General features: G+C 41.5%; 1 long non-coding RNA gene across 1 annotated transcript; it reads right to left on the bottom strand.

Moving 5' to 3' along the window:
• Window positions 1-6,605: 6,605 nt before the first annotated feature.
• Window positions 6,606-12,765, bottom strand: LOC137480949 (uncharacterized). The gene is made up of 2 exons (XR_011003201.1): window positions 12,488-12,765; window positions 6,606-6,976 (listed from the first exon to the last, which is right to left on the bottom strand). It is a non-coding gene; the product is annotated as an uncharacterized lncRNA (long non-coding RNA).
• Between the last annotated feature and the right edge of the window lie 13,049 nt (window positions 12,766-25,814).

The raw sequence follows: 25,814 nt of genomic DNA on the forward strand, positions 1-25,814 counted from the left end.
AGAGTGTGCTGGGTACCGGGGTCTGAATATTCTCTTTTACCTTATGCCACTATTGTTAGAAGCTAAAATTTCCTTGAAGGTGACATGCAGGGACTAAAGACAGCCTATTCCAGCTGACCTCACCAACAGGATGTTATCACTTACCTGGCTGGCTGCTTAGGAGCATTAGCACTTCCAGATATGACACCAAAAATCCCAGGTTTTACCCTTTCACTGACGTCAGCAGCAAGGCAAGGCTGGTTTACACAGAAATAAACCAATAAGGATGTACTGCATTACACAATTACTAAAAGATAATCTCTTTTTTCATTGCCTTTATTAGTGACTCATGTGGTCCCAGGACAGAATAGACACGGTGGTTTAATGACTTCTGTCATTGCCACTTAAACCCGAAGGAAAATGAATCTCCAGGGCTCAGTTCCTAGCCCTCACCCAGGAGGATTCCAGCCAGTGGGGCAGAGGTTACACCAGGAGTGTTAGGCCAGGTATTCACAGCCCCATCAGCTCATGGGGATGACTGTAGAAATAACTCAGGTTATTTTAACAAGAGCAATGACCCATTGGTTTACTTATTCTGCAGCATCTCTTGCCACTTCAATTAGAGCCAAATTGCCTGATTAGAGTAGAGGAAGAACTAAACACTAATTTCCAGGAGCTTAAGGCTATATTTTAGGAAGGAGATAATTTAATTTTAATTTTTAATAAATAAGTATTTGTATATCCCTTTTCCCTTTTGTAGCTTTATATTACATTGTGCTCTTTTCCAGGCAGGAAAAGAGGGAACAGTCTGGATTTCATAGAAAAATGGAGTTACCTGGAAACTAGATTACAACAAACTGAAGGATTTTTGTTTTGCTTTGTTCTTTTTATTTTAATACTGTTTCAGCTCCATGGAGAGGGATAATGGCTGGCTGTGATTCCAGCAGACTCTAAGTGATAAACAGGCATTTTGTAAGGACTGTTGGTAAATCAGAGTTCCAGCCTGAAGCTTCATCCAGTCCTTATCTCTACATTGTAGGATCTCTTCAGTTCTGGTGTTTGATTCACCCTGATCAAGCAGAAATACCAGTACAGTAAATTGTTTGCAATGGGGGCTTTTGTCCTGCTCTGTCTTTGCAGAGTGCCAGTGTCAAAATGTCCTGACTGAGGAGCAGATTTTCCTGTCAGGAATACTTAGTGAAAATGGCACTGTGACAGTAAGAGCAGGGGGATATTTCAGTACATAATTAATTGCAGCAGAATGGATAGGGAAAGTTTGAGCAGAGCTCTGCCTGCTCTTTTTGGCAGGGGGCCACTCTCCATCTGCTTTGGGTTTGTGTAGATCCTCATCTCAGGTGGAAAACCACGGGGAAAAACCTTAGTGATAAAGCTGGTTTAGGATTTGTTTCTCAGATATTCCTCCTGAGACACCAGGCATGGGAAACATCCCTTTTAAAACACAGGACGAGTAAAAAAAATCTCTAGGGCTTTGATTTCACACCCACGTATCTGTGGCCTTTGTTGTAATTTTATTGTAAGTAATTATATGAGAGCTAAATAGAAAGTAGAAATTATTAAAGGTTAGTTCTAGGAGAGGTGAGCTTAATGCACACCCAGGGTGAGGCCACAGTTGCCACCTTGGTTAATGTATTTTACAGTAAGACTAAAGTGCCTTTTCCCAGAGGTTTGGTTTTTGGGTATTTTTGGGAGAGGGGAAGGGGTTGTTTGTTTTATTTTGGTTTGTTTAGTTTAGTTTAGTTTTGTTTTGTTTTTTTGTGTGTGGATTTTTTTCCCTTTTTTTTGTTTTTTGTTAAGTTTGGTTTGGTTTTGGGGGGGGGGCATTTTTTATTGTTGGGTTTGGTTTTTTTCTCTCCTCAGAACGTCTTGTGTCCTTTGCCCTACACACAGGAAAAAAACACAAAACCACATTTATAACATTGAAATCAAGGCCCAAAAGGGTCATTAAGTCATTTTCACAAACCCTGGTTGTTAGAATCCAAAATGCAAGAAACTCTCACAACTTTAAACCTGTAAACCAAAGCTTAGAATTAAACAGAGAATTTAATCTAAGACCTTGAAAAAACTTCCAAACTTAGGTAATAGAAGCAAGAATGTGGATTTATAGTTTAAAACAAAGATACATTAAATTAAGAAGAAAAAAGTTTCACATTTTAGAATTAAAGATGTGGAAAAAACAAAAGTATTTACAAAGGTAAACAAGAAGTTTAAAATACAGTACTATAAATTTGTGTAACATAACATGATTAATTAAAAAAGCTCATACTCTAGCATAAATTCATAAGACAAAATATTAAGGATTAAGTCAAAAACATAAGTATCCTTATTAGCAATGTTTTATTCCTCAAATCCTTAAAAAATATAAATGTAAATCCTTAAAAAATCTTATAACTAGGTGTCTTGTGACCTTCAAAAACATACAATAAAGGTGTGAGCTGAACTCACCCTTCCTACCTATGTAGAAAATAAGAAAATAAACCACATCATCAAAAACAATTCAAAAGTCCCATGTGTAACTCATTCAGAACTCCTTCAAAAATCCCCATACCTGGTTACCTTAAATCTTCAGAAGAGAAGATGTTCAGGTTTAGAGGCCAGTCTGAACTGCTTCTAAATAACCCTTGTCAGATCTTATGCTACAAAAAGGCAGGAGTGCTGTACATGATCAGCCCACAGGCTGGTAAATATCTGGGAATAATAACTTAGTTTGTCACATTCAGGCAGTTTAGTTCTAATAACACCTCCCTTGTCATATGGTACCACAGTAAGAGCAAACTATGGACAGAGCTGATTGAATAAAAATGTAATTTAAAAATTTTTCATGCAGGTATTTCTATTGGGGTTTTACGCATCCACTGTTAGAAGTAGCATTTCTAGTTCTATAGTTTGTATAGTTGCCACTATTCTAGTATTTATTAGCTGAACTAGTCTAATATCTGAGCTGAAAACACAGTAAAATTCTGTTTTCAATTCCAAGAGAAACCCAGATTTACTCTACAAAACACAGTTACTCTGGATTGGGGTTTTTAATGGCACTTTGTATTATTTTTATACTGGAATTTTTTATGACTGGAATTTACTATCTAGCCCAGAGGTTTAAATGGAGAAATTGGTTTACACTGGCAAATCTATTCTGCTAGACACTTTGACCTGTGAATTATCCCATCTAAAAATACCAACTTTGCAATGCAAGTGTAGCTTCCAACTTTTTATGTCTCACAACACAGGTTCCCTAAGTCTTTTTAAGGACCAAGTATACAAACAGCTACTGGCTGAATTCAGGTTTTAGTCATAACCTCTTAGTGTGAGCAAATTTGAACCCATTGGTTCACGAGCTTCAAATTGTTTTGTCCCTGACTAAAACCCTGTGGTACCTTTGCAGACAAGGTCTCACAGTGCCTGTCTGGGGTCATTTACACTTTTGAAGGAGTGAATGAACTTGGCTATCAGCTTTACCTGCTGTGCTGGTGGTTGTTGTCAGCCCTGCTCCTGTATCCTCACAGGAATGAGTCACTGTCTCACTCTGGGCAAGGTTTGTCCCAGTGCAATCTGATTTCCAGCTCTGGGACACAGCATCAGATTACCTGTGGAAGAGGTTTTACAGTGACTTCTGTGAGCCAGGGAGAAGTTTGATAAGAGGATCCATGTTTACCCCTGAAAGAATTTTCTCTCAAGGTCATTGACTTAGAAACCAAGAAAGAAAGAAGGATAAATAAGAGAAACCTGCAACTCTGTTCCAATGAGCACTTTGTTTGCCTTTCCTGTCCAATGAGTAAGGTGTAAACTTAAGAGTTCTTTAAGAATGTATAAAAAGCGTGCATGCTATAATAAAATAAGGTTTGAAGCCTTCTGAAAATGGAGTGTGTTGCTTTGTATTGTGATTGTTTCAACTACAACAACTACAGCTGTGGGAAATGGATTTGTAGAGAATTCTGAAAGCCTGACAGAAGGCCCACATGTGCAGTGTGTATCTGTATGCAAACTTTGAGATAAGAATTGCTGACTTAGAAATGCCATAGAATAGCACAGACATTGCTGAGAGAGAAGTGGAACCAGAAACAAGTTTCAAAGGATGGATTTGCAAATAAGACTAGGTACTTTGGAGAAATAGAACTATGAAAGATGCATTGTGGTAGAAGCCACGAGGGGTCATTTCAGATGATTGCCTTGAAGGCATTTACAGCATGATAGGCCAAGAAACACTTGTAATGTACTGGAATTAGGAAATAGTTGGCTTCTGATTGTGATACTGTGAATTATAACACCTGTGTTGTCTCACCCTTCTCATGAGACTGAGAATGGAATAGAAGTTTTTAAAACACCTCTCAGTAACCCCCTCTGTAAATCAGAAAAAGCCATAATCCAACATACAACTAGCCTGATTCTTCTCCGAGTGGAATTAATGAAGATTTTATCACTGACTTTAGTGGGAACAAAGTCAGGTCTACCCTTTCCCTGTGTCACAGCTGTCTACGTGGAGAAGTGCCTAAGCTGGCAAGTGGATGAGCACTGTGGGCCAGTGCAGGGGGAGCCCTCGGGGATGTCAGCACTCCTGCCACAGCTGCCTGTCACAGCAAAGTTTCCACGTCTGGGGTGTTAATCTGGCCCCTCTGAGATCAAACACTGCACCTTCTATAATAAGCCCGACAACATCTTAACGGGTCAGATACTTATCAGGGGTGCTGGGAGCCACTGCTCTGCTTTGAGCTGGGTTTATCTTGGCCTTAAGCCCTCACAGGCTCTTCTAAAAACAACTGAGAAATACTGACATTGTGAGAAAGAGCTGTCAATCTTACTGAAGCTGCTCTTCGTTTTCAGAGCATTTTTCTAACCTGAGCAGGCCATGTCTTCAGAAACCAATGGAAAGGAGACCGAGTCAAACCTGGATGTGCAGGTTAAAACTCTGACCTGCAGTAAAAGCCTCAAGACACACTTGGTATTTTGTCAAGCACACACAGGTGTGTAGATATCCAAGCTGGTATGCCCACTGCTCATGCTGTTAAAGTCTTCTGAAAACTGGTACTTTAATAACATTTTAACTCCTGCAGGCAGTGTAGAAATGTGACTGGATTGAAATGCAGTGCTTTTAAAAGCAAACAGTATTTTTTCCCCTTCTCCCCTTCATAATTTGTATGTAAATGTGTCTCTGTGTGGATGTCGGACTTGGAATAATGTCATGATCTGGGAGTTTTCTCTCTGATGTTTTTAGCATCCAGAGATGATTATCCATGGTGTAACTCACCCAGTCACTACTGGGTGCACAATCTGTACCAGCAGATTCTTGACTGTACACCAAATACAGGCCCATGCAGGAGCAGATAAATCTTCCTGCACACCTACATAGATGGTGCACACACACTTCCCACAGCAGCAAATATATGGACTGCTAGCAACAGAACATACTGAAAGACATGCTTAAAAGTGCAAAAGCAGACCTGTGAATGATGTCCAGTCCCTCCAGCCCCAGACTGTGCCTCTGTACAATCACAGGCAGGGCAGCTACCCCTGCATTGGCCAACAGGTGTGTGCATATTAACTCATAAAATATTGGCTTGTTGTTCATGGCTGATAAGTGTATTATAAATTTGAGTCCCCATTTATTTCCCAGTTTATTGGACTGTTCAACAATGTGTCTGGGCTTGCTTCATGCACAGAACAGGCAGGAGACAAGCCCATGGCTGCAATGATAATCACTGTGGGAGTTGCTTCTGGGAAGCCTTTGCAGCAGAGAACACCTCCTGATCACTAACACAGTGCTGTGACAGCACTCAGCACGCTCTGCAGGGCAGGGATTCACCAGCAGCAGAAGAGAGCAGCCATTTGTGAGAATGTGGCAGACTTTACCTCCACCTTATTAAGGAAAATGTCACAAGAACTTCTAAGAACTGGCAAGGAAATACAAGTGAACTTCTTGACCCAAATATTTTTGCAGAAGCAGAGGTTCTTTAACTGTCCTGTGTACCACAGGGTCTGTGACGTTGTAGGTTTGACAAGAATCTGCTTTTCTGATTCAAGATCTGTTCTAGATCTGATTTCAAGAAAGTCTGGATAACAAAGTTTGAGTGATCTGTTGGGTCAGTGCAGTGTTAATTGTAGAATTGTCTGTAACTGTAGAATTGTGTCTGTGTGTGGATAATACTCTGGTAAAAGGGATTTGTGTGCCGGGCTGGTCACTGCAGTGAGTGCCACTGGTATTTAGCAGGTTCCTGCAGAAGTGCTCGTGTCACTGGAGCTCAGCAGGGCTCTGTCCCTGCTGGGAGCCACAGCGTGTCCAGAGCAGGGATCTGGAGTGAGAATTTATTCCTCCAGGCACTGCAGGAACCTGCTGTGCTCAGAGCCACTGCCAGAGCTGCTGCTGAGCAGGGAGGGACACAGCCCTGGCACCCACATTGTCATCCTGCAAGGTTATCTCTCCAATTTCCGTGCTTATCATTCAGATGTCTCTTTTTAATGAAAAGCCATTTGATACCTGAGGCTTCTGGCTCAGTATCCCATAAGCAATTAGCCTATTAGTCTTTGAGTCATTAATATTCTCTGCTTTCACTGTGATGATCTCACTTCCTGCAAACAGGAACGCTGAGAGTGAATTAAAAAAACCCAAACAAAAATACAGCTGGTAGAAAGGTTGTTTTAATGATGTATATTCTTTGATCAGTACTCAGCAAAAAGAAGTTGTTTAGAGTGCTTTGAGAGTTTTTGTAACATATATTTTATAAAGAACATGATAACAAGTTGCCGTGTGGAAATATAAATTAAATAAGATTCTTGTTAAAAGAAACAGAAATGAGAAATAAATAGTGAGTATTCAGGTATTGTAGATTCATCTCCAATTATATTAACGAGGTCTTTCATAATTTTTAGCAAGTGTTTTCCCCATTGCTGATCTCTAAGCTTTTCCTCAAGTGTTTTTTGTTACTTCACGGATGATTATGCCTCTTGTAGATCAGAATCAATGAAACTTCAAGTGCTCTTCCAAGTCCTGTGCAAAAAACCACCGGGATTCATTGGTTTCTCTCATTTAGCCACTTCTAAGGGAAGATTCTCACTGAAGCAAAGACTGTGCAGCTGAGTCCTAAGTAAATTACTGCTCTTTCTCAGAGTTGTGGGGGGCCCATCCCGATTTCACAGCCTGAGTTACTCCTTAAAAACCACTCTCACGTTTGGCTGTGCTTCTTGAGTGCTGCCTGATAAGAGTCCTGGGTGGCTGCTGGCAGGTTCTCATTCCCATCCATCCCTGTTATCAGCACCTCAAGGGGGTCACTGTGCAGCAGCCTGTCCCTGCTCCCAGCAAGAACCCAAAACTCCTTCTGGTACAGCTCAAATGCATGAAAAAATTTATTTATATGTTTAAAATGTTCTTTTTTAATTTTACTAGAATTTGCTATGAATAATTCCATTTGTATAAAACTCTGCTGTGATCTGCAGTGTAGATATATACAATATTCATCTGACTATTCATACTAAAAAAAAATTGGAAAAATCGTAAGGATGTGAAAGGCATTAAAATTGTTAAAGTTCTGTGTGGAGCTGCACAGAAAGCTTGTGTTTTATATATATATATATATAATATATATAATATATATATATAATATATATTATATACATTATATAATGTAATTATATTCTATATTATATATTATATATAATTATGCATTATATAATATAATATAATATATAATATATTATATATTATAATGTGTTATCTAAAATATATGTTTTTATATATTATACTATATATTTATATTTATATATATACACATATAGATATAAAACCTCTTGTGTTACTTTTCAATAAGTTTTTTTTTAATAGATTTATATTAATAGATTAATAGATTTATAATTATTTTAGATTTAATAGATAGATAGCTCAAATCTTAATGCTATATTAGCAGAAATAATGGAAACAAGAAGAGGAGAGGAGAATACATAGGGGACAGCTAGTGTGTTTAAAAAAGAAAAATTTTTAATTTTCCTCCTTTTTTGCCTCTGTCAATTGTGTCCTCAGTTAGAGGGAGGCATAAAAATTCACTCCTCAGTTACTCCATGCAGCATTTGGGCTGTGCTGCTGGATGCTCTAAACTTGGGAGCCGCTCTGCTCTGGAAGTGATGCCTCACAAAAACAAGCTGAGTAGTCAGTCTTGTCCAGAAGATCAGAGTTTTTCCCATGAGCTGGACTACAAAGACAGAGCTAAAAATACTTTCCATTTATAAATTCCTCTGACAAGCATTGATCCCATGTCAAATGACACTGTGAGAGTTAAAAAATTAGAGTTTGTCAATAGAGATCTTCAAACAGGACTTGGCTGCATACACTGTTCTCAGTTTCATAGATTCCAGAGAAAAAACTAAAGCTCTCTGGATAGCCCCATCCCTCAGGGGTGTCCCTTCACCCTCAGCTTGGTGTTTCCTATGGGAATAAATCACACAGACTCCATTTTCTTCATGGTGGAAAAAGCCCCTTCTTTATTCACATAACTCCTTTTTATACCATTTTACAGGCCTCGTGTGGGACTGCAATTGGTCAGGAGCTTTCTTGCCAATTACTTTAGTGGCTAATAACAAGTTGTTACCCTCTATAGATTGGTCACTCAGCCCCTGGGGTGTACATGCAGGAAAAGTGATAGTTTTCATTTTTCTAACGGTGTAAAACCAGTTTCTACAGGTGCTACCTGTTTTTCACTCAGGAATAGATTGTTATGTTAAGCAACTGCTCACCCCAGGATTCCACATGGGAGCTAGCAAAGGGCTAGCTTGACAGAGCCAGCCACATTTTATGTGGTTTTATGAGACCTTTTTCTTCTAACTTTTCTACCTTACTGCAGCATCACCTGCAATGTGCTGAGGGTGCCCTGTGTCAGATGCAGACATTCAGTAACACTGGGCCAGCACAGACCCCTGGGGGACACCACTGGCCACTGACGTCCACCAGGGCTCGGAGCCTTTGGCCACTGCACTGACAGAAAATGACTCCAGAGTCCCAGATGGCAGCTTGCAGGCTTTCCTCGTGCATGGAAGTCCCAGGGCTCTTTCTATAAATATCCAGGACCATATGTTCCTGCATCTCTGAAACATCACTAACTCTTTGCCCTTACATCCCTTTGGGAGAGTGGGACAGGAGCATCATGGTAAGGACGTCAGAAAATCTGAGACAAGATGGTTTGGGCAGTAATGGCTGTACTGTGTGTCTACCCAGCTCAACATCTGGCTCAGTATTCTTGCTTAATAACATTTGTTATGGGCTGATTGATTCTGGGATCAAGTTTAGGAGGATGTGAAAGAGTATTTAAATCCAGATTTGGTGCTGCTGCCAGACCTGTGTTGCTGCAGGAGTGCCCAAACTGCTTTCTGTGCTCTCCTTGCCCTCAGAGGGCCCTGGGCAGCACCATTAATCCAGAACATGGTCCTCACTGGGCCAGAGCCTGGGGCTTTCATTCTGTTCTCAGGTAAATTACAGTTGGTATCCTTGGTATTTTGGGGGAATTGTGACTAATTCCATAGTGAAATATCACGAGATATAATCCCATGAAAATAATTATGAAAGAAGTATAAAGGAATGCAATAGTGTTGTAAAAACCTAAACAGAGCTAATGCTCCAAATAAAATAAAAAACAAAAATCTGAGTTATATGTGAGAAATCAACTGGTTTATAGTCAAAAGGCAAGTCCCTCTCTTAACCCAGTCTGCCTGTACTGGAAAGTAGATCTGCTTTTTGCCATTGGTGTCAGGAGCTTAGTCCTCCAGGAGCTGAGTGGGTAAGCACTGAACAGGGAATAATTCCCAGGTGAGTCACTGCCTGCCTGTGGGAATTCGGGTGAGCGACTCTACCTCGTGTCCTTTCCTTTGCAGGATGAGATAATTGCATTTCCCCACTGCCCAGAAATGCTGAAGGGCTCTCCATTAAGGTGAGCATTAGGGTGACAGGGACAGAAATCCGACTGCTGTGAGACAAGGAGTTATTAGCAAGCAAAAGATTGCTTTCCTGGCCTTATCTTTCAGAACCCTATTGTTTCACAAATGTGAAGTTTCCTCAATCCATATTATCAAAATCCTCTCTGTACTCAGATGTTCTGAGCAGTACTTGAAGAAGTCATACTACAGCTTTAGACTGTTCCTTGTATTTTTCCTTTCCTCTGCCTTTCTCATTCCTTAACTCTCTCTGGTGCTACATAAATATTTTCAGCTGGATCAATTGGGGAAAGAAAAAATAAAGCACTGAGGGAGCTCCCCTTCAAACTATAATGGGCCTCTACTTTGCCACTGAACCTGGATTCATGGGTAAAGCCTTAATGTAAATGGAAATATTCCAAGTTAAAAAAAAAATAAGAAAAGAAAAGAAAAATATTGGAATGTTTAAGCCTCAAGGACAAAGGGTCCCTCAGAAACAGCATTAAAATTTTGCTGGCAGCTGCAGGAAGTTGCTGTTCAGAATAAGCAGGCGTAGAAATGAAACTGCCCTGCAGAAATCATCTACTCAGAGCACTGCCCTGTACTGAGTATGAACCAGCCTTGTCTCTGGTGTTAGCAGCACTGGGTTTGTTCTTATCAAAAGATGAATTAATCCTTTTTTCAGTTACTGTTTTTAGAGAGGCTGCAGGCCTCAGAAGGAAGCTGGGGACAGCAGAGCTCTGGCATCTCCCTGCAGTGCAGGGTCTGCTCCCAGAGCAGCTGTGATGGAGGCTGTGCCAAGGGCTTGTGCCAGGAGAAGCTTCTTAAGCACTTTATTTTATCCAAAATGTTGAGATGTGGTCCGCTGGCTACAGAAGGCATCTGGGATTCAGAAGTGCTGGGCTTGGCTCATTCTGGGCATCAGTAAGCAGGGTGGTTATGACTCTGAAGTTAACTGGTTTCTATTGCCTTTTACTGGATTTGTGAATGAATATCTAAATACCCTGCATCAGTTGGGGTAAAATATAATCATTTATGCTTGTCTTCTGCAATATTGCAGGACTTTTATATGCATTTTTTTCAATCTGCTTTGAGATACTTCTGAATGTGTAACGATGTTATTATTCAGACCTCTGAAGAGATAGTGCCAACCTCCACAATTCCCCAAATAAAAACATTTTATATTCAAATGGGTAATAATGAAATTGAAATTAAATAATGAAATAATGGAATTCTAGAACTTTGGGACACATTTCCATGTTGTTACATGGTGTCATCTTTCCATCATCACAAGCCAAAGCAAAACCAAATCAGTGAAAGCTTTGCCTGACAGCCTTTGGCAGACTGAAAGGTAACTCATTTTCAGATTGATTTGAATATGAAATTAAATTAGTGGAGCTAAAAATATTTCTGCAGTACTGCACTGGTGAAAAGCAATAAACCCTTTTATGCCAGATAGTCTATGGAAGAATGGACAGCAACCTCTGAGAAAATGATAACCCATTTTTTTGCTGTTACCATGGCAATGCAGCTACAAACACTTGTTTTTGCACTGTACAATCCTCATGAAATACAGCTTGTCAGTTCTTTTCATAAGCCATAAACCATTTCAGCTCCATGGATGCAGAACAGCTCCTAAGAAGGAGAGAGGAGAAAGGGACCCATGGGAGGTGTGCAGGTCCTCATCAGTCCTCAAAACACCAGGGCAAGGCCCTGATGGAGGCCTCATTCTAACTTAAACACCTATTGTTTATGCATTAATGTGTTTCTTGGGTCATTTTGTTTAGATTTGGTGCCTCTTAACCCCTCTGACTGCCTTCTCAAAGTATGTGGGAGCTCGCCCCCCTCACTGCATTACTTGCTGCACTATGAGGAAAGGCAGGACAGTCTCTAATCCATGCTTAAAAAGAGATTGTTATTTTAAGCAACCTTTTCCTACCCCTTTTGAATCTTTGCATGCCTGTGGGATTCCCTTTGGAGTCCCAATAAACAAAACAGCAGGCTTTACTCTGTTTTGGGCAGCCCTGTGCTTCTGTCACTGCTGAACAGGCAGGGAGGGCTGGAGCAAGATCCTGGGAAAATGCAGCAGTGAATTTAGTTATTCTCAAGAATGTAGGGGTCAGAATGCAAAACTGTGGAGTTCAGCATTTCTCCTTTAGCCAAGGAGAACAACCAGCCTGTCAGACCAAAACACAGGCATGTGGATGGTTTTAAACCGTTCCTGTGAGTGAACCATGCTTGCCAGCTGTCCCTTGAAGGTCGTGCACCTGAGAGCCATTTCTGATCCCCTCAATAAAATGGGCCACGTTCCCCTGCTGCCACGTTTCCCTTTTGTTTTCCAATGTGCAGCACACAGCAAATGTGCCTTTCATAACAAACCTGTGCATGTGGCAGCATTTCTGAAAATGTACAAAAAAGGGCTGAATTTAATGGGGTTATTCATAAGCCTAAATTAATCACAGGTTTACAGCATTAAAGCCAATGTTCCTAATCCAAAGGGTTTACCCGAGTAAATTTAAGATTGCACAGAGTAGATTTAGGATTGTGGGACAATCTCAGCTCATCTGAGCTTAATGATCTTGAAAATCAGGGTCTCCTGAATTACCTTGGAAATGATCTGAAGATAACTCATCTTCAGAAGTACTGGAGGGAAAATGACACCTGGGTGCTCTCCATAATTGCAATTTCCAGTGTTGCTAAGGCACAATTTCCTGGAGACTGATTCCCCAAATCTTTGACTCACACAATCAGATGACAATTGCTGACCCAGGATGTGTCTAGCATAGAGCTGTCTGCAAATAAGGGAAACTTATCAAAGACATTTATAATTCTTTTGTAAATGCATGACAGCTGGTCCAGGAAAATGGAACTAAGCTGCCTTTCTTGTTAATAGAAGGCATTCTTGCTTTCTTGCTGCTTGATAATTACAGCAGCTACTTGCCACAAGGATGTTCGTGTACTCTTGAGTTTGTGTATTTTTCTGTATTTCTGCGCTCTTGGTCGACCCCATTTTTCCCACTGCCAGTTGGCAGCAAGGTCCTGAGGAAGCAAGGAAGAATTTGGGGGGTTTCTGGGCCAGATCTGTAGCACGTTTTCCATGACACCTCTGTGTCATTATTAGCCTTTCAGGGATGTGTACTGATTGCACTGATCACTCGCTGGTGACAGCCCGAGGTTCTGGGGCTCAGTGCTCCCTTTCAGGTGCCTGAAGGAGAGTGAAGCCCTGTCAGGAGCAGCTCTGCAGGAGAGAGAGCAGCCCAGCTCCTGGCTCCGGGGAGAAAGCTGCTCTGCTGAGGGCAGAGGAAGGGGCTGTAGGTGAGAGGGGCACAGTCACCCCGATGTCGGACTGATCTGGTCCTGGGCCACGGCCTGGCCTGTGCTCCCCATCCCTCAGCCGGGGGTTGGTGCCAATGTGACTGCACCCACACAGCATGGAACTCTCCCCTGGTACTGCGGGCAGTCAGGGGAAAGAGCTTTCAGACTCTGGATTTAGGGAAGTCCCCCTTCCCATTTCCAGGGGAGGGATCCATTTAGACAAGCTGACAGCAGCTCTTCATCCCTGCAGCAGGATGTGCCTGACGCGCCTGCAGTGCCGGTGTGGGCGGCGTGAGCGAGGCTGCCAGGGATGATGGCAGGCTGACTCGGGGTGACCAGAGCTTCCCCAGGGAGGGCAGCCTCAGAACCTGAGCTCCAGAAATTTGGCACTGGTGCCTCCTACCTCTCCCCCTGCCCTTCGAGCAGAAGGCAGCCCTTCCCTTCCCCAGGTGCTCTGCAGTTCACGACTTTGCTAGGTTACCTGTGTACCAGTGATCTCTGACTGGAGTTAGGAATGTCAGGTGTGGGAGGGGATGGAGGGCTTAAGCTTGTCTTGAAGGAGCCTGGAGGGGGGACAGTGATTTATCTTTGAATGTTCTTCCCTCCTACATTTCTGTCGAGCTGGTGATGCAGCTTTCTGTAATGACTCTGCAGTGACTAATACCTGAAAGCCACGGAAATTTCTCTGAACTCTTGAATGAGGGAAGATGGGCACTGCTGTTATCACGAGGGAGGCAGAGGATGATTTGCTTTTGTATCAGAGGTGAGATTTGTATCAGGTTGCTGTGTCAGTACAAAAGTTATAGCAGTTATAGAGAGAAGTTTTGAGAGCCTGGTGTTTTTCCATCTGTTTACCCAAAACAGAGTTATCTGGATGATGTGTTTCACTGTTAAACTGCTCCTGGAACAAAGGAAATCTACTGAAGCACAGCTGCATTTTACATATCAGAGGAGCAGTATTAGATTAGAAAACTGGAAAAATATTTCATTTGAAGCTCTCTTTTTGGTGTTAGTTGCTTAGTTTGACACACATGTTCAGAGATAGTTTAGTAACAGCCTTGCCATAACCTAAGAAACTGTCATATTGTCAGATTGGTCATTGTTCTGAGCATTACTCTGACCTTTATCTAAGGCCTTTATCTAAGACATAAGCAAAGATCTCAAGTGATGGCCATCAGCTGGTTTTCCATCGGAAGAAACTCTTCTCCCAGTTCCATAAAAACACTTAAATTACTGTCTCAGCATTGGGATTTTTTTGAAGTGTTCTACCCATTGTGGTGGTGAGCCTTGCATAGCATAGGGAAATGTAAAAATAAGTGAAAAATACATTGAGGAACAGTTCACTGACCAGGACTTTTAATTTATAATAATGAATAGAAGTTTTCCATGCTCTTGCATAAAGAATATGGAGAGATGACCAGTGTGTTGTTGTAACAAAATGCAGTGCTGTACATTTAAACAGGGCACTGTGACCTGGGTTGGCTTCTTAAATGCTGAGATTATTCTGCCTTACTAGTTCATTCCATTATTGTTTTTGCATTGTCCTGTTCTATGTTATATCTTTCAGCTACTTTTCTCTGTATAAAAGGTCATTTTCAGAATGTCCAAGGAAGGTGAATCTACTACAGCCCAGCTCCTTGCAGCCCAAACCAAAACATTCATTCTTCAGGCAATATAGCGTGTAATTAAAAACTTCCCAGGCTGGGTATCCTGTTCTGGGGAACAGACATTTGACCTTTTTAGATTTCTCTTGCAATGTTTGACATTTATTATTTTGTAGGGTTTTTTTAAAGGAAAGTATTTTGTCTCTAAGTATTTTTGCTCCCTTTCCCTTCCTCTTTTCTTTCCTGCTGATGTAAAATAATATGCAGTTTGTTGACACAATTCCAAATTACGGGTTTAAAAAAAAAAGAGATATATTTATTGAATCCCCATCCCATACATATATCTTTTAACTTCACTTTCCAAAACATTTTGTGGTTGTTATGTTAGTATGGATTTAGTCTTTCAAGAATCTCATGCAGCACAAAACGACTGCAGGCACACAAAATGAACTTCAAAAAGACCTTTCACTGCACTACAGAACAACCCAGTCATTGGTGGTGGGGCACTGTATGGGTGTACACAGAGCACCAGGCAGTGTTTTTCAAGGACAACAATCTGCACATTCTCAGCTATACTTTATGGTCTGCAGATTCAGAAAAATAATCTACTATAAAGTAAAACTTCCTGACTTTTATCCACAAAAAAGTGAGAGTAGGACTCATCAGGGCAGCATCATCTGGTGGGAGGTGCACTGGGATGAAGTCTGGTGTACAGCTCCATGCCTGGAGTCACGAAAACCTCAGTGTTACTGAGATCACCGTGGAGTTCCACCCAGTGAGTAATGCCAAGGCATTGTGCTCCTGCTCCTTCATTAACCTGGCATCAGGACCAAAACCCGATGGAAAATTTTACATCACAAATGACTAAAGGGCCTTGTTTTCACACAAACCCAAGGAGTTCTGCGATGTCACAGCTGCTCTGTGGGTGCTGTTGTTTCCCTGCTGTGTTTGAATTTGGTTATTCAGGGTTTTATCAGGAAGTACAGGAAGCAGTACAGGAAGCTCAGGAGTTTTTCTTTATGTGGTAGCAGCACCCAAACAGCTCTCCAAACCTAGAGCCTTACTCTAAAAGAGATAGTACATCCTTGAGCCTCTAAATACATTCCTTTGTTTAGTTCACATGCTTGTCTGTGTTCTACAGGGTCTCAAAATAGAAAAATGACTTCTGTTTCCTAAGACTTAAGATCTATAATTGTTCCAACACTTCAATACAAACCAAGAGAGAACTACCCAGCTGTATCTTACCTTCTACAGATAAAGAAATAGCTTTTGTCCTTGAATGTCTCTGAACATATGTTCTGAAGGGTGACTTGGAGCCTGTGGGAGGGTTTTGTACCGTAACTCAGTGTTTGGTGTGAAGTGTCGTGGTTTAAGCCCAGCTGGCACCCACAGCTGCCTGCTCACTGCTCCCCTCACCCTCAGTGGGATTGGGAATGGAGCCAGGGAAAAAGTGGGCTGAGATAGAGACACATTAGTAGGCCAGAAAGTGAAGGGAAAATAATAATAATGATAAAAAATACATAAAATGAGCAATGCATAATACAACTGATCACCACCAATGTCCCAGGCACTGATTCCTGCCCCATGGCCAGCTCCCCCAGTTTATGTGCTGAGTAGGATGTTCTGAGGTCTGGAATATCCCTGTGGCCACTTCAGGTCAGCTGTCCTGGCTCTGCTCCCTCCCAGCTCCTTGTGCTCCTGCTCACTGGCAGAGCACAGGAAACTGAAAAGTCCTTAACTTGGAGTAACCTCTTGGCAACAGCTGAAACATCAGCGTGTTACCAACATTATTCTCATGCAGAATCCAAAACACAGCACTGGACTGGCTACTAGGAGGAAAATGAACTCTTTCCCAGCCCAAACCAGGACAAAGGGGATCTGAGTCAGTGGCACAGCCAGGCCAAAGGATGCTCCATGCTGAGGGGCTGCAGCTGGCTCTGGTGGCACAGGAATTTATCTAAAACCCAGGGGGTCCAACATGACAAATCCTTTGGATAGACACACTTGTTTTCCCAGTGAGCATCTGCCTACTCTGAAAACATTAAATGCATTGTATTTATAAGCGTTTTGTATGGCACTTTGGTGGTTTTTTCAGGTGGAAAAGACAGAGCCTTTTCCACCTGAAAGTTCCTTCCCATCATCACTGTGTTCAAGCTGCTCCTGCATTCTCTGCCTGTTTATTGGGTTTTTTTTTTTCAAACTTATGTCCCTTTAGTTCTTAAATCTTGGGGCTGCCTTGGTTACCTTCTGTAAATTAGAGACTCCAGCAAGAGAATATTGACAGCACCTTTTCTCTGAGGCATCCAAGGGCCTTACTGAGTTCCTTACCAGCCCCATCTTGGAGGCTCAGAATTTCCAGCTCTTGCAGTATTTGCTGTCTTTCCCACTAACTCTTGCAGTATTTGCTGTCTTTCTCACTAACCCATCTGCTGACAGTTTTGATTAGGCTGTGATGGAACAGCAAGTTTTCCTGATTGCACATAAAACCTTTAAAGTGCAGCCCGAGGCTCTGGCCACAGGAGGTTCTTTCCAGTTATTGCTCTTTAAACCCTTTAGCTCAGCTGGATATGTTTCTCACAGGGTGTGTCTTGTGCCTTGGAAACATGTGGAGATGGTACAGACAGCTCCTTGCTGGTTTTGTTCTTAAACTGTCAGACAGAAAACTTAACCTGAGAATCTGGGGTCAAAGAACTTTGTATTGTTTCTGTTATGCTTGTATGTGTGATGTGTGGAAGGAACCCAGCAGTAAATAGGACAAATCTTCAGGCACCTGTGTGTGTCTCTTTGTGCCAGCAGAATCTCCTGGTGGCTCACCAAAGGTACAACATTCAAACAAAATACACTGTTTTGTACAAATGATGGAGATGCAGGACACAGGTACTGGTGAGCCTCATCATCATCTGCACCCCCCAGCTGGGATGGAGTATTTCCTGCTGGATCCATGGGGCTTCCTTTTCCCTTCACTGAGATCAGTTATGGCACAAGAAGCCCAGCAACAGCTCAGATATCAGTTCAGGTCAAGGACTCTCACTCAGGGATAGCAATATTTCAAAAACATTCATCTTCTGCCCTGAGTAAAACCCAATTCTCCTATTTCTCTAGTGAAAGTGTGAAGTAGCCTCCAAACAGAGGTTCTGCTTAGAGTGTTGGTTTAACTCAGTGAGTTTCCCTGATGTGAACAATGTCCATTCTTTCCTTTCTATATTTTAACACTGTGCTCCTTACTCTTTCAAAATGAAGCATGGCTTGAAGTAAACAGTCCCATTTTTACTTTTGTGTGTGCATTAAACAGCTGCTAAGTGGCTTTTGTGCTCCACACTAGAGGCAGCTGTTTCTGTGGTCAAAACCTAGCCACACTCTGCCTTTGCCTATGTGCCAATGTCAGTGGGATTTTCTGGACGTTGTGGAGAATTTCCATGTGTTTGTGGCTTATGAAATCAGGTATCATTTGCTAAATGCAATTTCAATGTTGTTGTTGAAATCATGGGGTTTGACATTGGTGGGGAAATCCCAAAGGACCTGCCAGGACAAAAATGTGGCTCTTCTTATGAGGGACAGTGCGGGTCCAGCAAAGTTGTGCAGAATGGCTTTGAGGATTCAGCATTAATTACTCACCTAACCCAGTACAGTGCATTTGCACTGATGTGGGAGTGGAGACAGCCCATGTGAGGGTCAGGACTGGGACCAGCAGCAATATTTAGCACATGGCTTTAAGAAAGCACTGTTGTATGAAATGTCAGTAATGTAGCACTGTGGGTTGGAGCCCTCCATTTCTCTACCCATTTTCCCTTTGTTCTCATGACTTTTGTTCCAGATTGGAGCAAATGACAAATACCCATTAAAACTAATTTAGCCTTCACACTATGAATCCCTCTGCTGCTGTGTTGGGAAGTGAGTTTTTCCTGTCTTGCAAACATATGGAAATGCACAGCAAACCCTTCACAAGGTCTACAATTTAACAAATATTGCTGTCAAAAGCCACCTTCTGTGGCAAAATAATACAAAACAGCATGACCAGTGCAAGCCAAAAGAAGATATTGAGAAAACCTTCACACTGAAAACAACTGAGTATTTCAGACAGAAAGAAATTTCTTGTGATTAATCAAGGATATTATTCTCTGGCTTACACCTCATTTCCGTCAGTATAATAAACCAGAGCTCGGTGGAGTTACTCCTGATTTCTAACAAAGCAAGAGGACCAGAGTAAGTACCAAATAGGTCACATTCTCTGCTGATTGCTACTTCACATCATGACTGCCTGACATCTCTGCTGGCTTTAAAATACTTTCTGTTTCATGTAGGAGCTTTTTATACCATTTGTACTTGCTGTGTAGGGGAGAAGAAAATTAATTGCAGTCTAAATTAAATCTCTCTGGCATGCATTTAGATGTGACTAAGAGGACTTCTAAAAATATGTTAACTAACATGCTTTATTGGGAAAAAAATAGAACATTTTAATATATGTTTGCAGGTAAAGGTGATCTACAGATTGAGTGTGTCTTTTTGGGATCAGCTCAAGAACTTAGAGTATTATCTAGACTACCACCTCTCCAGTCTTTGACAATGTCCATCACGTGCTACCTAAGCTGGTGCAAAACCACCTCTTGTCCTTTGTGGGCCAAACACATTCTTCTGTGTTGTAAACATTGACAAATAATAAAACCAGGTGCATCTGATTTTGCTGCTCTCTGCCATTATCAGACCACAAGCAGATACAGTTAATTCAGTGGAGCTTTTTGCTGGGAAGCTGACAAATCCCTCCAGTTTAACTCTCTGGAATGTTTCCAGATGAGTGGCATGCCCTTTGCTTGCTGTTTGGAGCTCCTGTGCTGGGACAGTGAGCACCAAGGGCCCCTCAGGTACCACAGGTTCCAGGGATGAGGGTCCCAGAGCAAGGGGCCAGCTCAGGAAATGTGGGCGCAGGAATCAAGTGCAGGCTCCTGCACCTGGCTCGGGGCAGCCCCCAGGGTCAGAACAAGGTGGGGGATGAAAGGATGGAGAGCAGCCCTGGGGAGAAGGGTGCTGGTGAGGGAGAAGCTCCATGTGACCTGGTGGTGTGTACCTGCAGCCTGGAGAGCCAACCCTGCGCTGGGCTGAGCCCAGCGTGGGCAGCAGGGCAGGGGGACTCTGTCCCTCTGCCCCTGTGCTCAGGTGAGACACACCTGCAGAGCTGCCTCCAGCCCGGGGGCCAGCACAGGAGGGACCGGGATTGGCTCCAGGAGAAGATTACAAAAATGATCTGAGGGCTGGAGCACCTCTTCTGTGCAGAAAGGCTGACGAGGTTTGGCTTGCTCTGCTTGGAGAAGAAAAAGTTCTGAGGAAACCTTATTGTGGTATTTCAATACCTAAAGGAAGCTTGCAGAAAGATGGGGACAGACTCTTCAGTAGGGCCCGTGGTAACAGGGCAGAGGGCAATGGTTTCCAACTAAAAGGTGGGGGGAAATTTTTCACAGTGAAGGTGGTGAAGCAGCAGAACAGGCTGCCCAGAGAGGTGGTGGATGCCCCTTCCCTGAAACATTCAAGGTCAGGCTGGACAGGGCTCTGAGAAGTCTGATCTCACTGAAGATGTCCTTGACCACTGAAGGACTCAATGGCTTTTAGAGGGCCCTTCCAGCTCAAATCATTCAATGATTCCATGAATTCATTTTACTGCAAAACTGAGACTTATCAAGAATTTGGCCCTTGTTTGCCATTCCATATCATCTGAATGCTTACATGAAGATAGATCATCTCCTTTCTACTTCTGATTTATGTCCTGAAAATTTAGACCCATATTTTCCCCATTTTTCTGACAAGCAGAATCATTTTAACATAAAGGCTTAAGTACAGTGGCAGCTTAAACCACCAGCCTAACCAGTTTAAAGTATCTCCCCTAAATGAAGGTCCTGAGATCACCCCCACTTCCATATTGAAACACTCTCTCCTTTTGACTTTACATTTGGCTGAGGAAAAACATTTGCTCTTCAAAAATATGTTGGGAAGTTTATCTATAGAACTAATGATAGAACAGACCATGTTTCTAAAATAGTCTCCTTTTAGCCTGCTTATCTCTTCCCTGACATTTCTTACTGAGCATCAGTGAGCAGGCAGCTTTGTACTGACATCTGAAAGCAAGGCTCCAGCAGCAGCGTGCAAAAGGCTATGGAACAAGCAGTCACATGGTTTCTATATTTTCTCTCTTTGTTTACTGTGTTCATAATGCCAAATGGCAAATTAAAAGAATGCTCTAATCCCAAAGAATAAAGCATGGTATTTCTCCTTCCCACATGGATGGTTGTGATTATCTTTGGGGAGGGAAGGCATTTTATATTTGGGTTTTTTTCCTAATGTTCTGTTCTAGTCTTCTCTCTAGTAGTGCAAATAATTTCTGAACTTATTAGTATAAAAACAATGTAACATATAAAGTGAATTATTATAATGAAGTGTTTGGCTAAATTTACAAAGATTCATGTGTGGTCTGCAAAAACTTTGAATGTAGGAGAAGACACAGGAATGTCCCTTTTTAGAAAGGAGCTGAGAGGTTGGTATTACTTTGCTAAGTTTTGTAAAGATCTGCAGAGAAGAAAGATATCTTTGGTCATTTTTTTTTTCATATTTTACTGCTGTGATTATGGTCACGGAATTCAAAAATTCTGACTGCTCACCTTCATCTTTTCCAAATGCCAATTTTTAAAATGTGTTTTATAATACACATGGTGGTACTAGAGCAGTAGGAAAACCTCTATCAGCTACTACTAATAAGGGACATGTGATGTTTAAAGTCTAATTAAAAACATATTTAAAATACAGGGAAAAGAAACAAAATGAGTTGTGGAGAGAGGCTTTTTCCTGTCTGAATCTGTCCCTCATCTCCCCCTCAGAAAAAGGTGATGGGAACACAAAACCAGGCTCCAGCCGAGACCTCCAGGTCCTGCCATTGCTGGTAGCAAAGTCTCTGGACAGAACTCTGGAATTGCATGGGGCTGCTTGGTTTTTCCATCCAGTGACCTCCAGGTGCTGGGCTTCAGGTCTGACAGGACATGACTAACCCAAGAGAAAAGGGATAAAAATGGATGAAACCACATTTTTGATACACATGGGCAAAGCATACGTTGGTTGTAATAAGAATTTCTGGGGGGTTTTAAGCGATATGACCTTGAGGATTTTGTCTATATTCAATAGCTATAAAGTTTACAGAAATAGATGCATCTGAAAGTAATTTTAAGGAGATGGCAAACTGGTATTAATTTGTCATTTAAAGAGGTTCCATTAATATTTTCTGAGTAGTCTTTCAACAAAGATCCAAAATATCTCTAGAAATACTTTTCCACATGTATTTAATGTCTATTTCAGTGCACAAAACTCTGCACTCACACTTGGACAATTACGCAATCCAAATTCACTTTTAGCTCATAAAAACATTTTTAAATCCCCTTTAAAAATGTACTTTAGTTTCAGTCTATGAAAAATAGCACAGCTGTGTTTGAATGATATTGTTTCTCAGAATTCAGAAGAGGACAGGTGGGGAAAATAGTATAAGACTGGGAATAAAGTCCCAGCAAATGTTACACAAACCTGGAAAGAGTTTTCAAGGCTATTGACATTCTCAGCATTGACTTTAAGGGTCTGAGGAGCTGCTGCAAAGCGCAGCAGCAATAAAATTGCAGTGTTCTGTGCAAAGTCAATCTAAGTACAGATTAATGAGTCACTGAAACACCTATGAAATGGCAGATGGTGCTTATGGCTGGGAAGGAGAATTTCCATTTGCTATTCTAGCAGAGGGAAGTTACTGAAGTCAAACTGGTTGTTAGGAATTAAAAGGCAAACAGAATCAATGGCATTTGTTTTGTTTTGCTTGCAGGTTCCTGAGAGATTGAGCAAGAAGAGAAAATTTAAGTTAAGGGGTTAAAATTTAAGTTTTTTTGAATAATTGTGATGCCTTCTGCAAAATCTCCTTTTGCCTTATGAGACCCCAAGTACCCATTATCCATTGTTTTCAAAATGTATTTTAAGTGAGTGACTCCAGTCAACAGCATTTATCCTTACAAATGTAGGATATTGTGTTTTTCCACCATTTCCACATTCATTGTGCAAAGGTTATGAAGTATGGTAATTGCAGAACTCAAGACAGGCTGGGTATGTAAAACTCTTCATTGAAAATGCGGCTGCTGACTAAAAACTGAACAATTACGGCCTCAAATAGTAAATAATGTATTTGGGGACCCTCAGAGCCTTCTAGAAAGTACTCTCTTATAGCTCTCCTCTCCTCTTCTGATGTGGAAGAAGCAGGAACACTTTGGTGCTTTACGGTGCCTCTTGCCCGCGAGTGACCCAGCTGGTGCAGTAGAAGAGAGTATGAACTGTGATTTCTTGGAGCTACCACAGCAACAAATTCAGACCCAGGATTTCAGGAGGTTTGGTTTTTTATTTTTTTTTTTAATTATTCTAGGAATTTTTTTTTATGTTTATGTGTTTCTGTTGTTTTTTGGTTTTTTTTGGAGGAAAAACATTTTCCAAATACTTCTTTTAAGCATTGAGATAATTCTTTTTAGTAAATAAAGACCAGGCAAAGCTTTTGTAGTCCCTTATTTACACTGAACTTCTATTCAATGTTATCAGTAGAAAAGACTCTTTGGATATAAAGCACACAAGAGGCTGCCCAGGATAGAGATATTAAAATCAATATATTTTTATTTGATACTAGTGCCTTTTTCATGTATTTCCTGATACCAGCCATAGGGACCTGGAAGAACAGAAGGGAAAGCTCACAGCAAGCTGAGACTGAAATTTCTCTTTATGTGTTTGAAAGGTTTCCTGTCAGCAACACCAGACTGTGAGTGCAGGTGAGCCAGCTCAGGCTGTTTGGCTCATTCCTGGTTGACAGTGGTGTCATTTCATGGACTTTGGGGGTGCTACTAAACTGGAAATGAGGGGAGAACACTAATTGTGTAGGCCTGGGTGGGTTTTATGGCAGCACAAGGAACATAGTGAGATTGAGCCGCCATACCTTCCAGCTTCTTCCACATATTCTAATGAGCTATATTGTCAATAACAGCATAAAAACCTAAAAGAAAAATTATCTTCTTAATTCAGACAAAATCAATTGCAAATAACCAGAATGATGTCTTCCTTCTTCTCCCTCTATGAAACCAATACCAAACTCATTCAGTGCCATAACTCCCTGGAAATTAGTCCTGTTCTTCTGAAGTTGATTGACAGGCATTAGAGCAGACCTTAGTCCTCCTTTCTCCTCTTTCTAGTCAGAATAATTGCTTTTTTTATTTGTACAGTGTCCCTAAGCAAAGAACAGAAATGATCTTACACAACAGAAATGTCTGCATATGTTTAAAACTTAACACAACATTGTATGTTTAATCTTCCCTGTAAATGTGACCCAATGGCTGAAATCTGGCTGTACTCCAGGAAATGTCCAGACTGTTTCTGGCAGTTAAAGGATAGGCTCTGACTGTCATAGAGGATTTAATCTTGAGTACTGCTGGACATTGACAATGTCCAGTGAATCACCTGGCATCCAGAATGTCTTTGTGTCAGTTACTGAACTCATCTGCCTAATCTGGAGCAGCTTTTAATGCTCAGGAATGAGCTCTGGACCAACCTGTAATTGTGCATTTGGGTTTGGTCGGAGCTCCTCAGTGTCTGGTACAGGAACCACCCCAGTCAAGTTCTTGTGCTTCGATAAACTCCACCCAGCAGGTTACTGTGGTAGAGATAGTCAGAATAAAAACTGAGCAACAGATACCCCTGCACTTCTGAAAAATTCTGCCTCAGGGTAAGTTTATGGTTGATGATCATCTGAATAATCACCACTGACCTTGAATCAGGTCTGTATAAAGTCTTAGAGTAATTAAACAGACGGGCAGATTACACAGGTGGCTGCTCAGGTGACAGCATTCTGCACTTGTAAGGGTCACGTGGAAGAAATTCATCACTCAGAAACATTTGTTTGTAAAATCCCTGACCGTCAGATGACACGAGGAAGCAGAGAACACTTGAACTGAGACTGATAGGTGTTGCACTTCCATGATTTGCTTTTGATGTTTTCCACGGATTACATCTTAGGCAAAATCAATCCACTCTGGATGGAGTCACAAGCATTTAATGCAATTTAATAATATAATGCCATTAGGACTCCTTGATACAAACACCATTACTTATACACTGTTATGACATTACTGGTATAGCTCTATACCAGTATAAAATACATTTCTCAGATATGGGGTCCCTATTTGTATTAAAATAACCCACAGGAAAGATAGGATATCCTACATGAATTGTAATTAAGTTACCTCCTTTTATTTACTCCCTAGTTGGGTTAACAATTCTGTGCATAGTAAGCAGTGAGAGAAAAGCTTAGGCCATTACCACTCCTCTGAATGAAGGAAAGAGGGGTTTAAATAAATCCTGGATAAAACTTTACATTGCACATTTGTATGATGCCTGTCCAATGAAAAATGGGTCCAAAGAGCACAGAGTTTCCCTATCCAGAAGGAAAAATTTGGAAAATAACTTTGTGTCTATTTGCTGTATTTTGAACTACCACGGAGAGGGAAGAAAAATATGAATAATTATGTGCTGCTCCTATAACTCTTTGTAAGGATGAAGAGACCTCACAGGAGTGTTGTAAATCTTTCTGTAACAGCCAGAAGGTGTGAAGAGCAGGGAAATGGAGGCTCTGCTCCTTTGGTGCTGATGTCACCACACAGGCAGACGTCAGTGTTGCAGCAAATACCAGTGACATTTCCTGGGATGAATCTTCCCCTCTCGGGAAGCGAAGTGACACAAAGCACAAACTCACTCCTGCAAAGCCAGAGAGTGGCTGTGGTTCAGTATTCTGTCAGCTGGGAGATTTATTTCAGTCTTTGTAAGTCTTTGTTATGATCTCCTACAGTGTTATCACCTTATTTTCATAATTTTCTGCTTTGCTGGGACATTGCCTTTGTCATCCTGCACTCTTTTGTATCTAATTACGCAACAAATGCAATAATAAGCTGGCTGGGGATAGATGTGTTACAA

The sequence above is a fragment of the Anomalospiza imberbis genome, chromosome 12, assembly GCF_031753505.1.
Source record: "Anomalospiza imberbis isolate Cuckoo-Finch-1a 21T00152 chromosome 12, ASM3175350v1, whole genome shotgun sequence".
In the NCBI taxonomy this organism is placed as follows: domain Eukaryota; kingdom Metazoa; phylum Chordata; class Aves; order Passeriformes; family Viduidae; genus Anomalospiza; species Anomalospiza imberbis.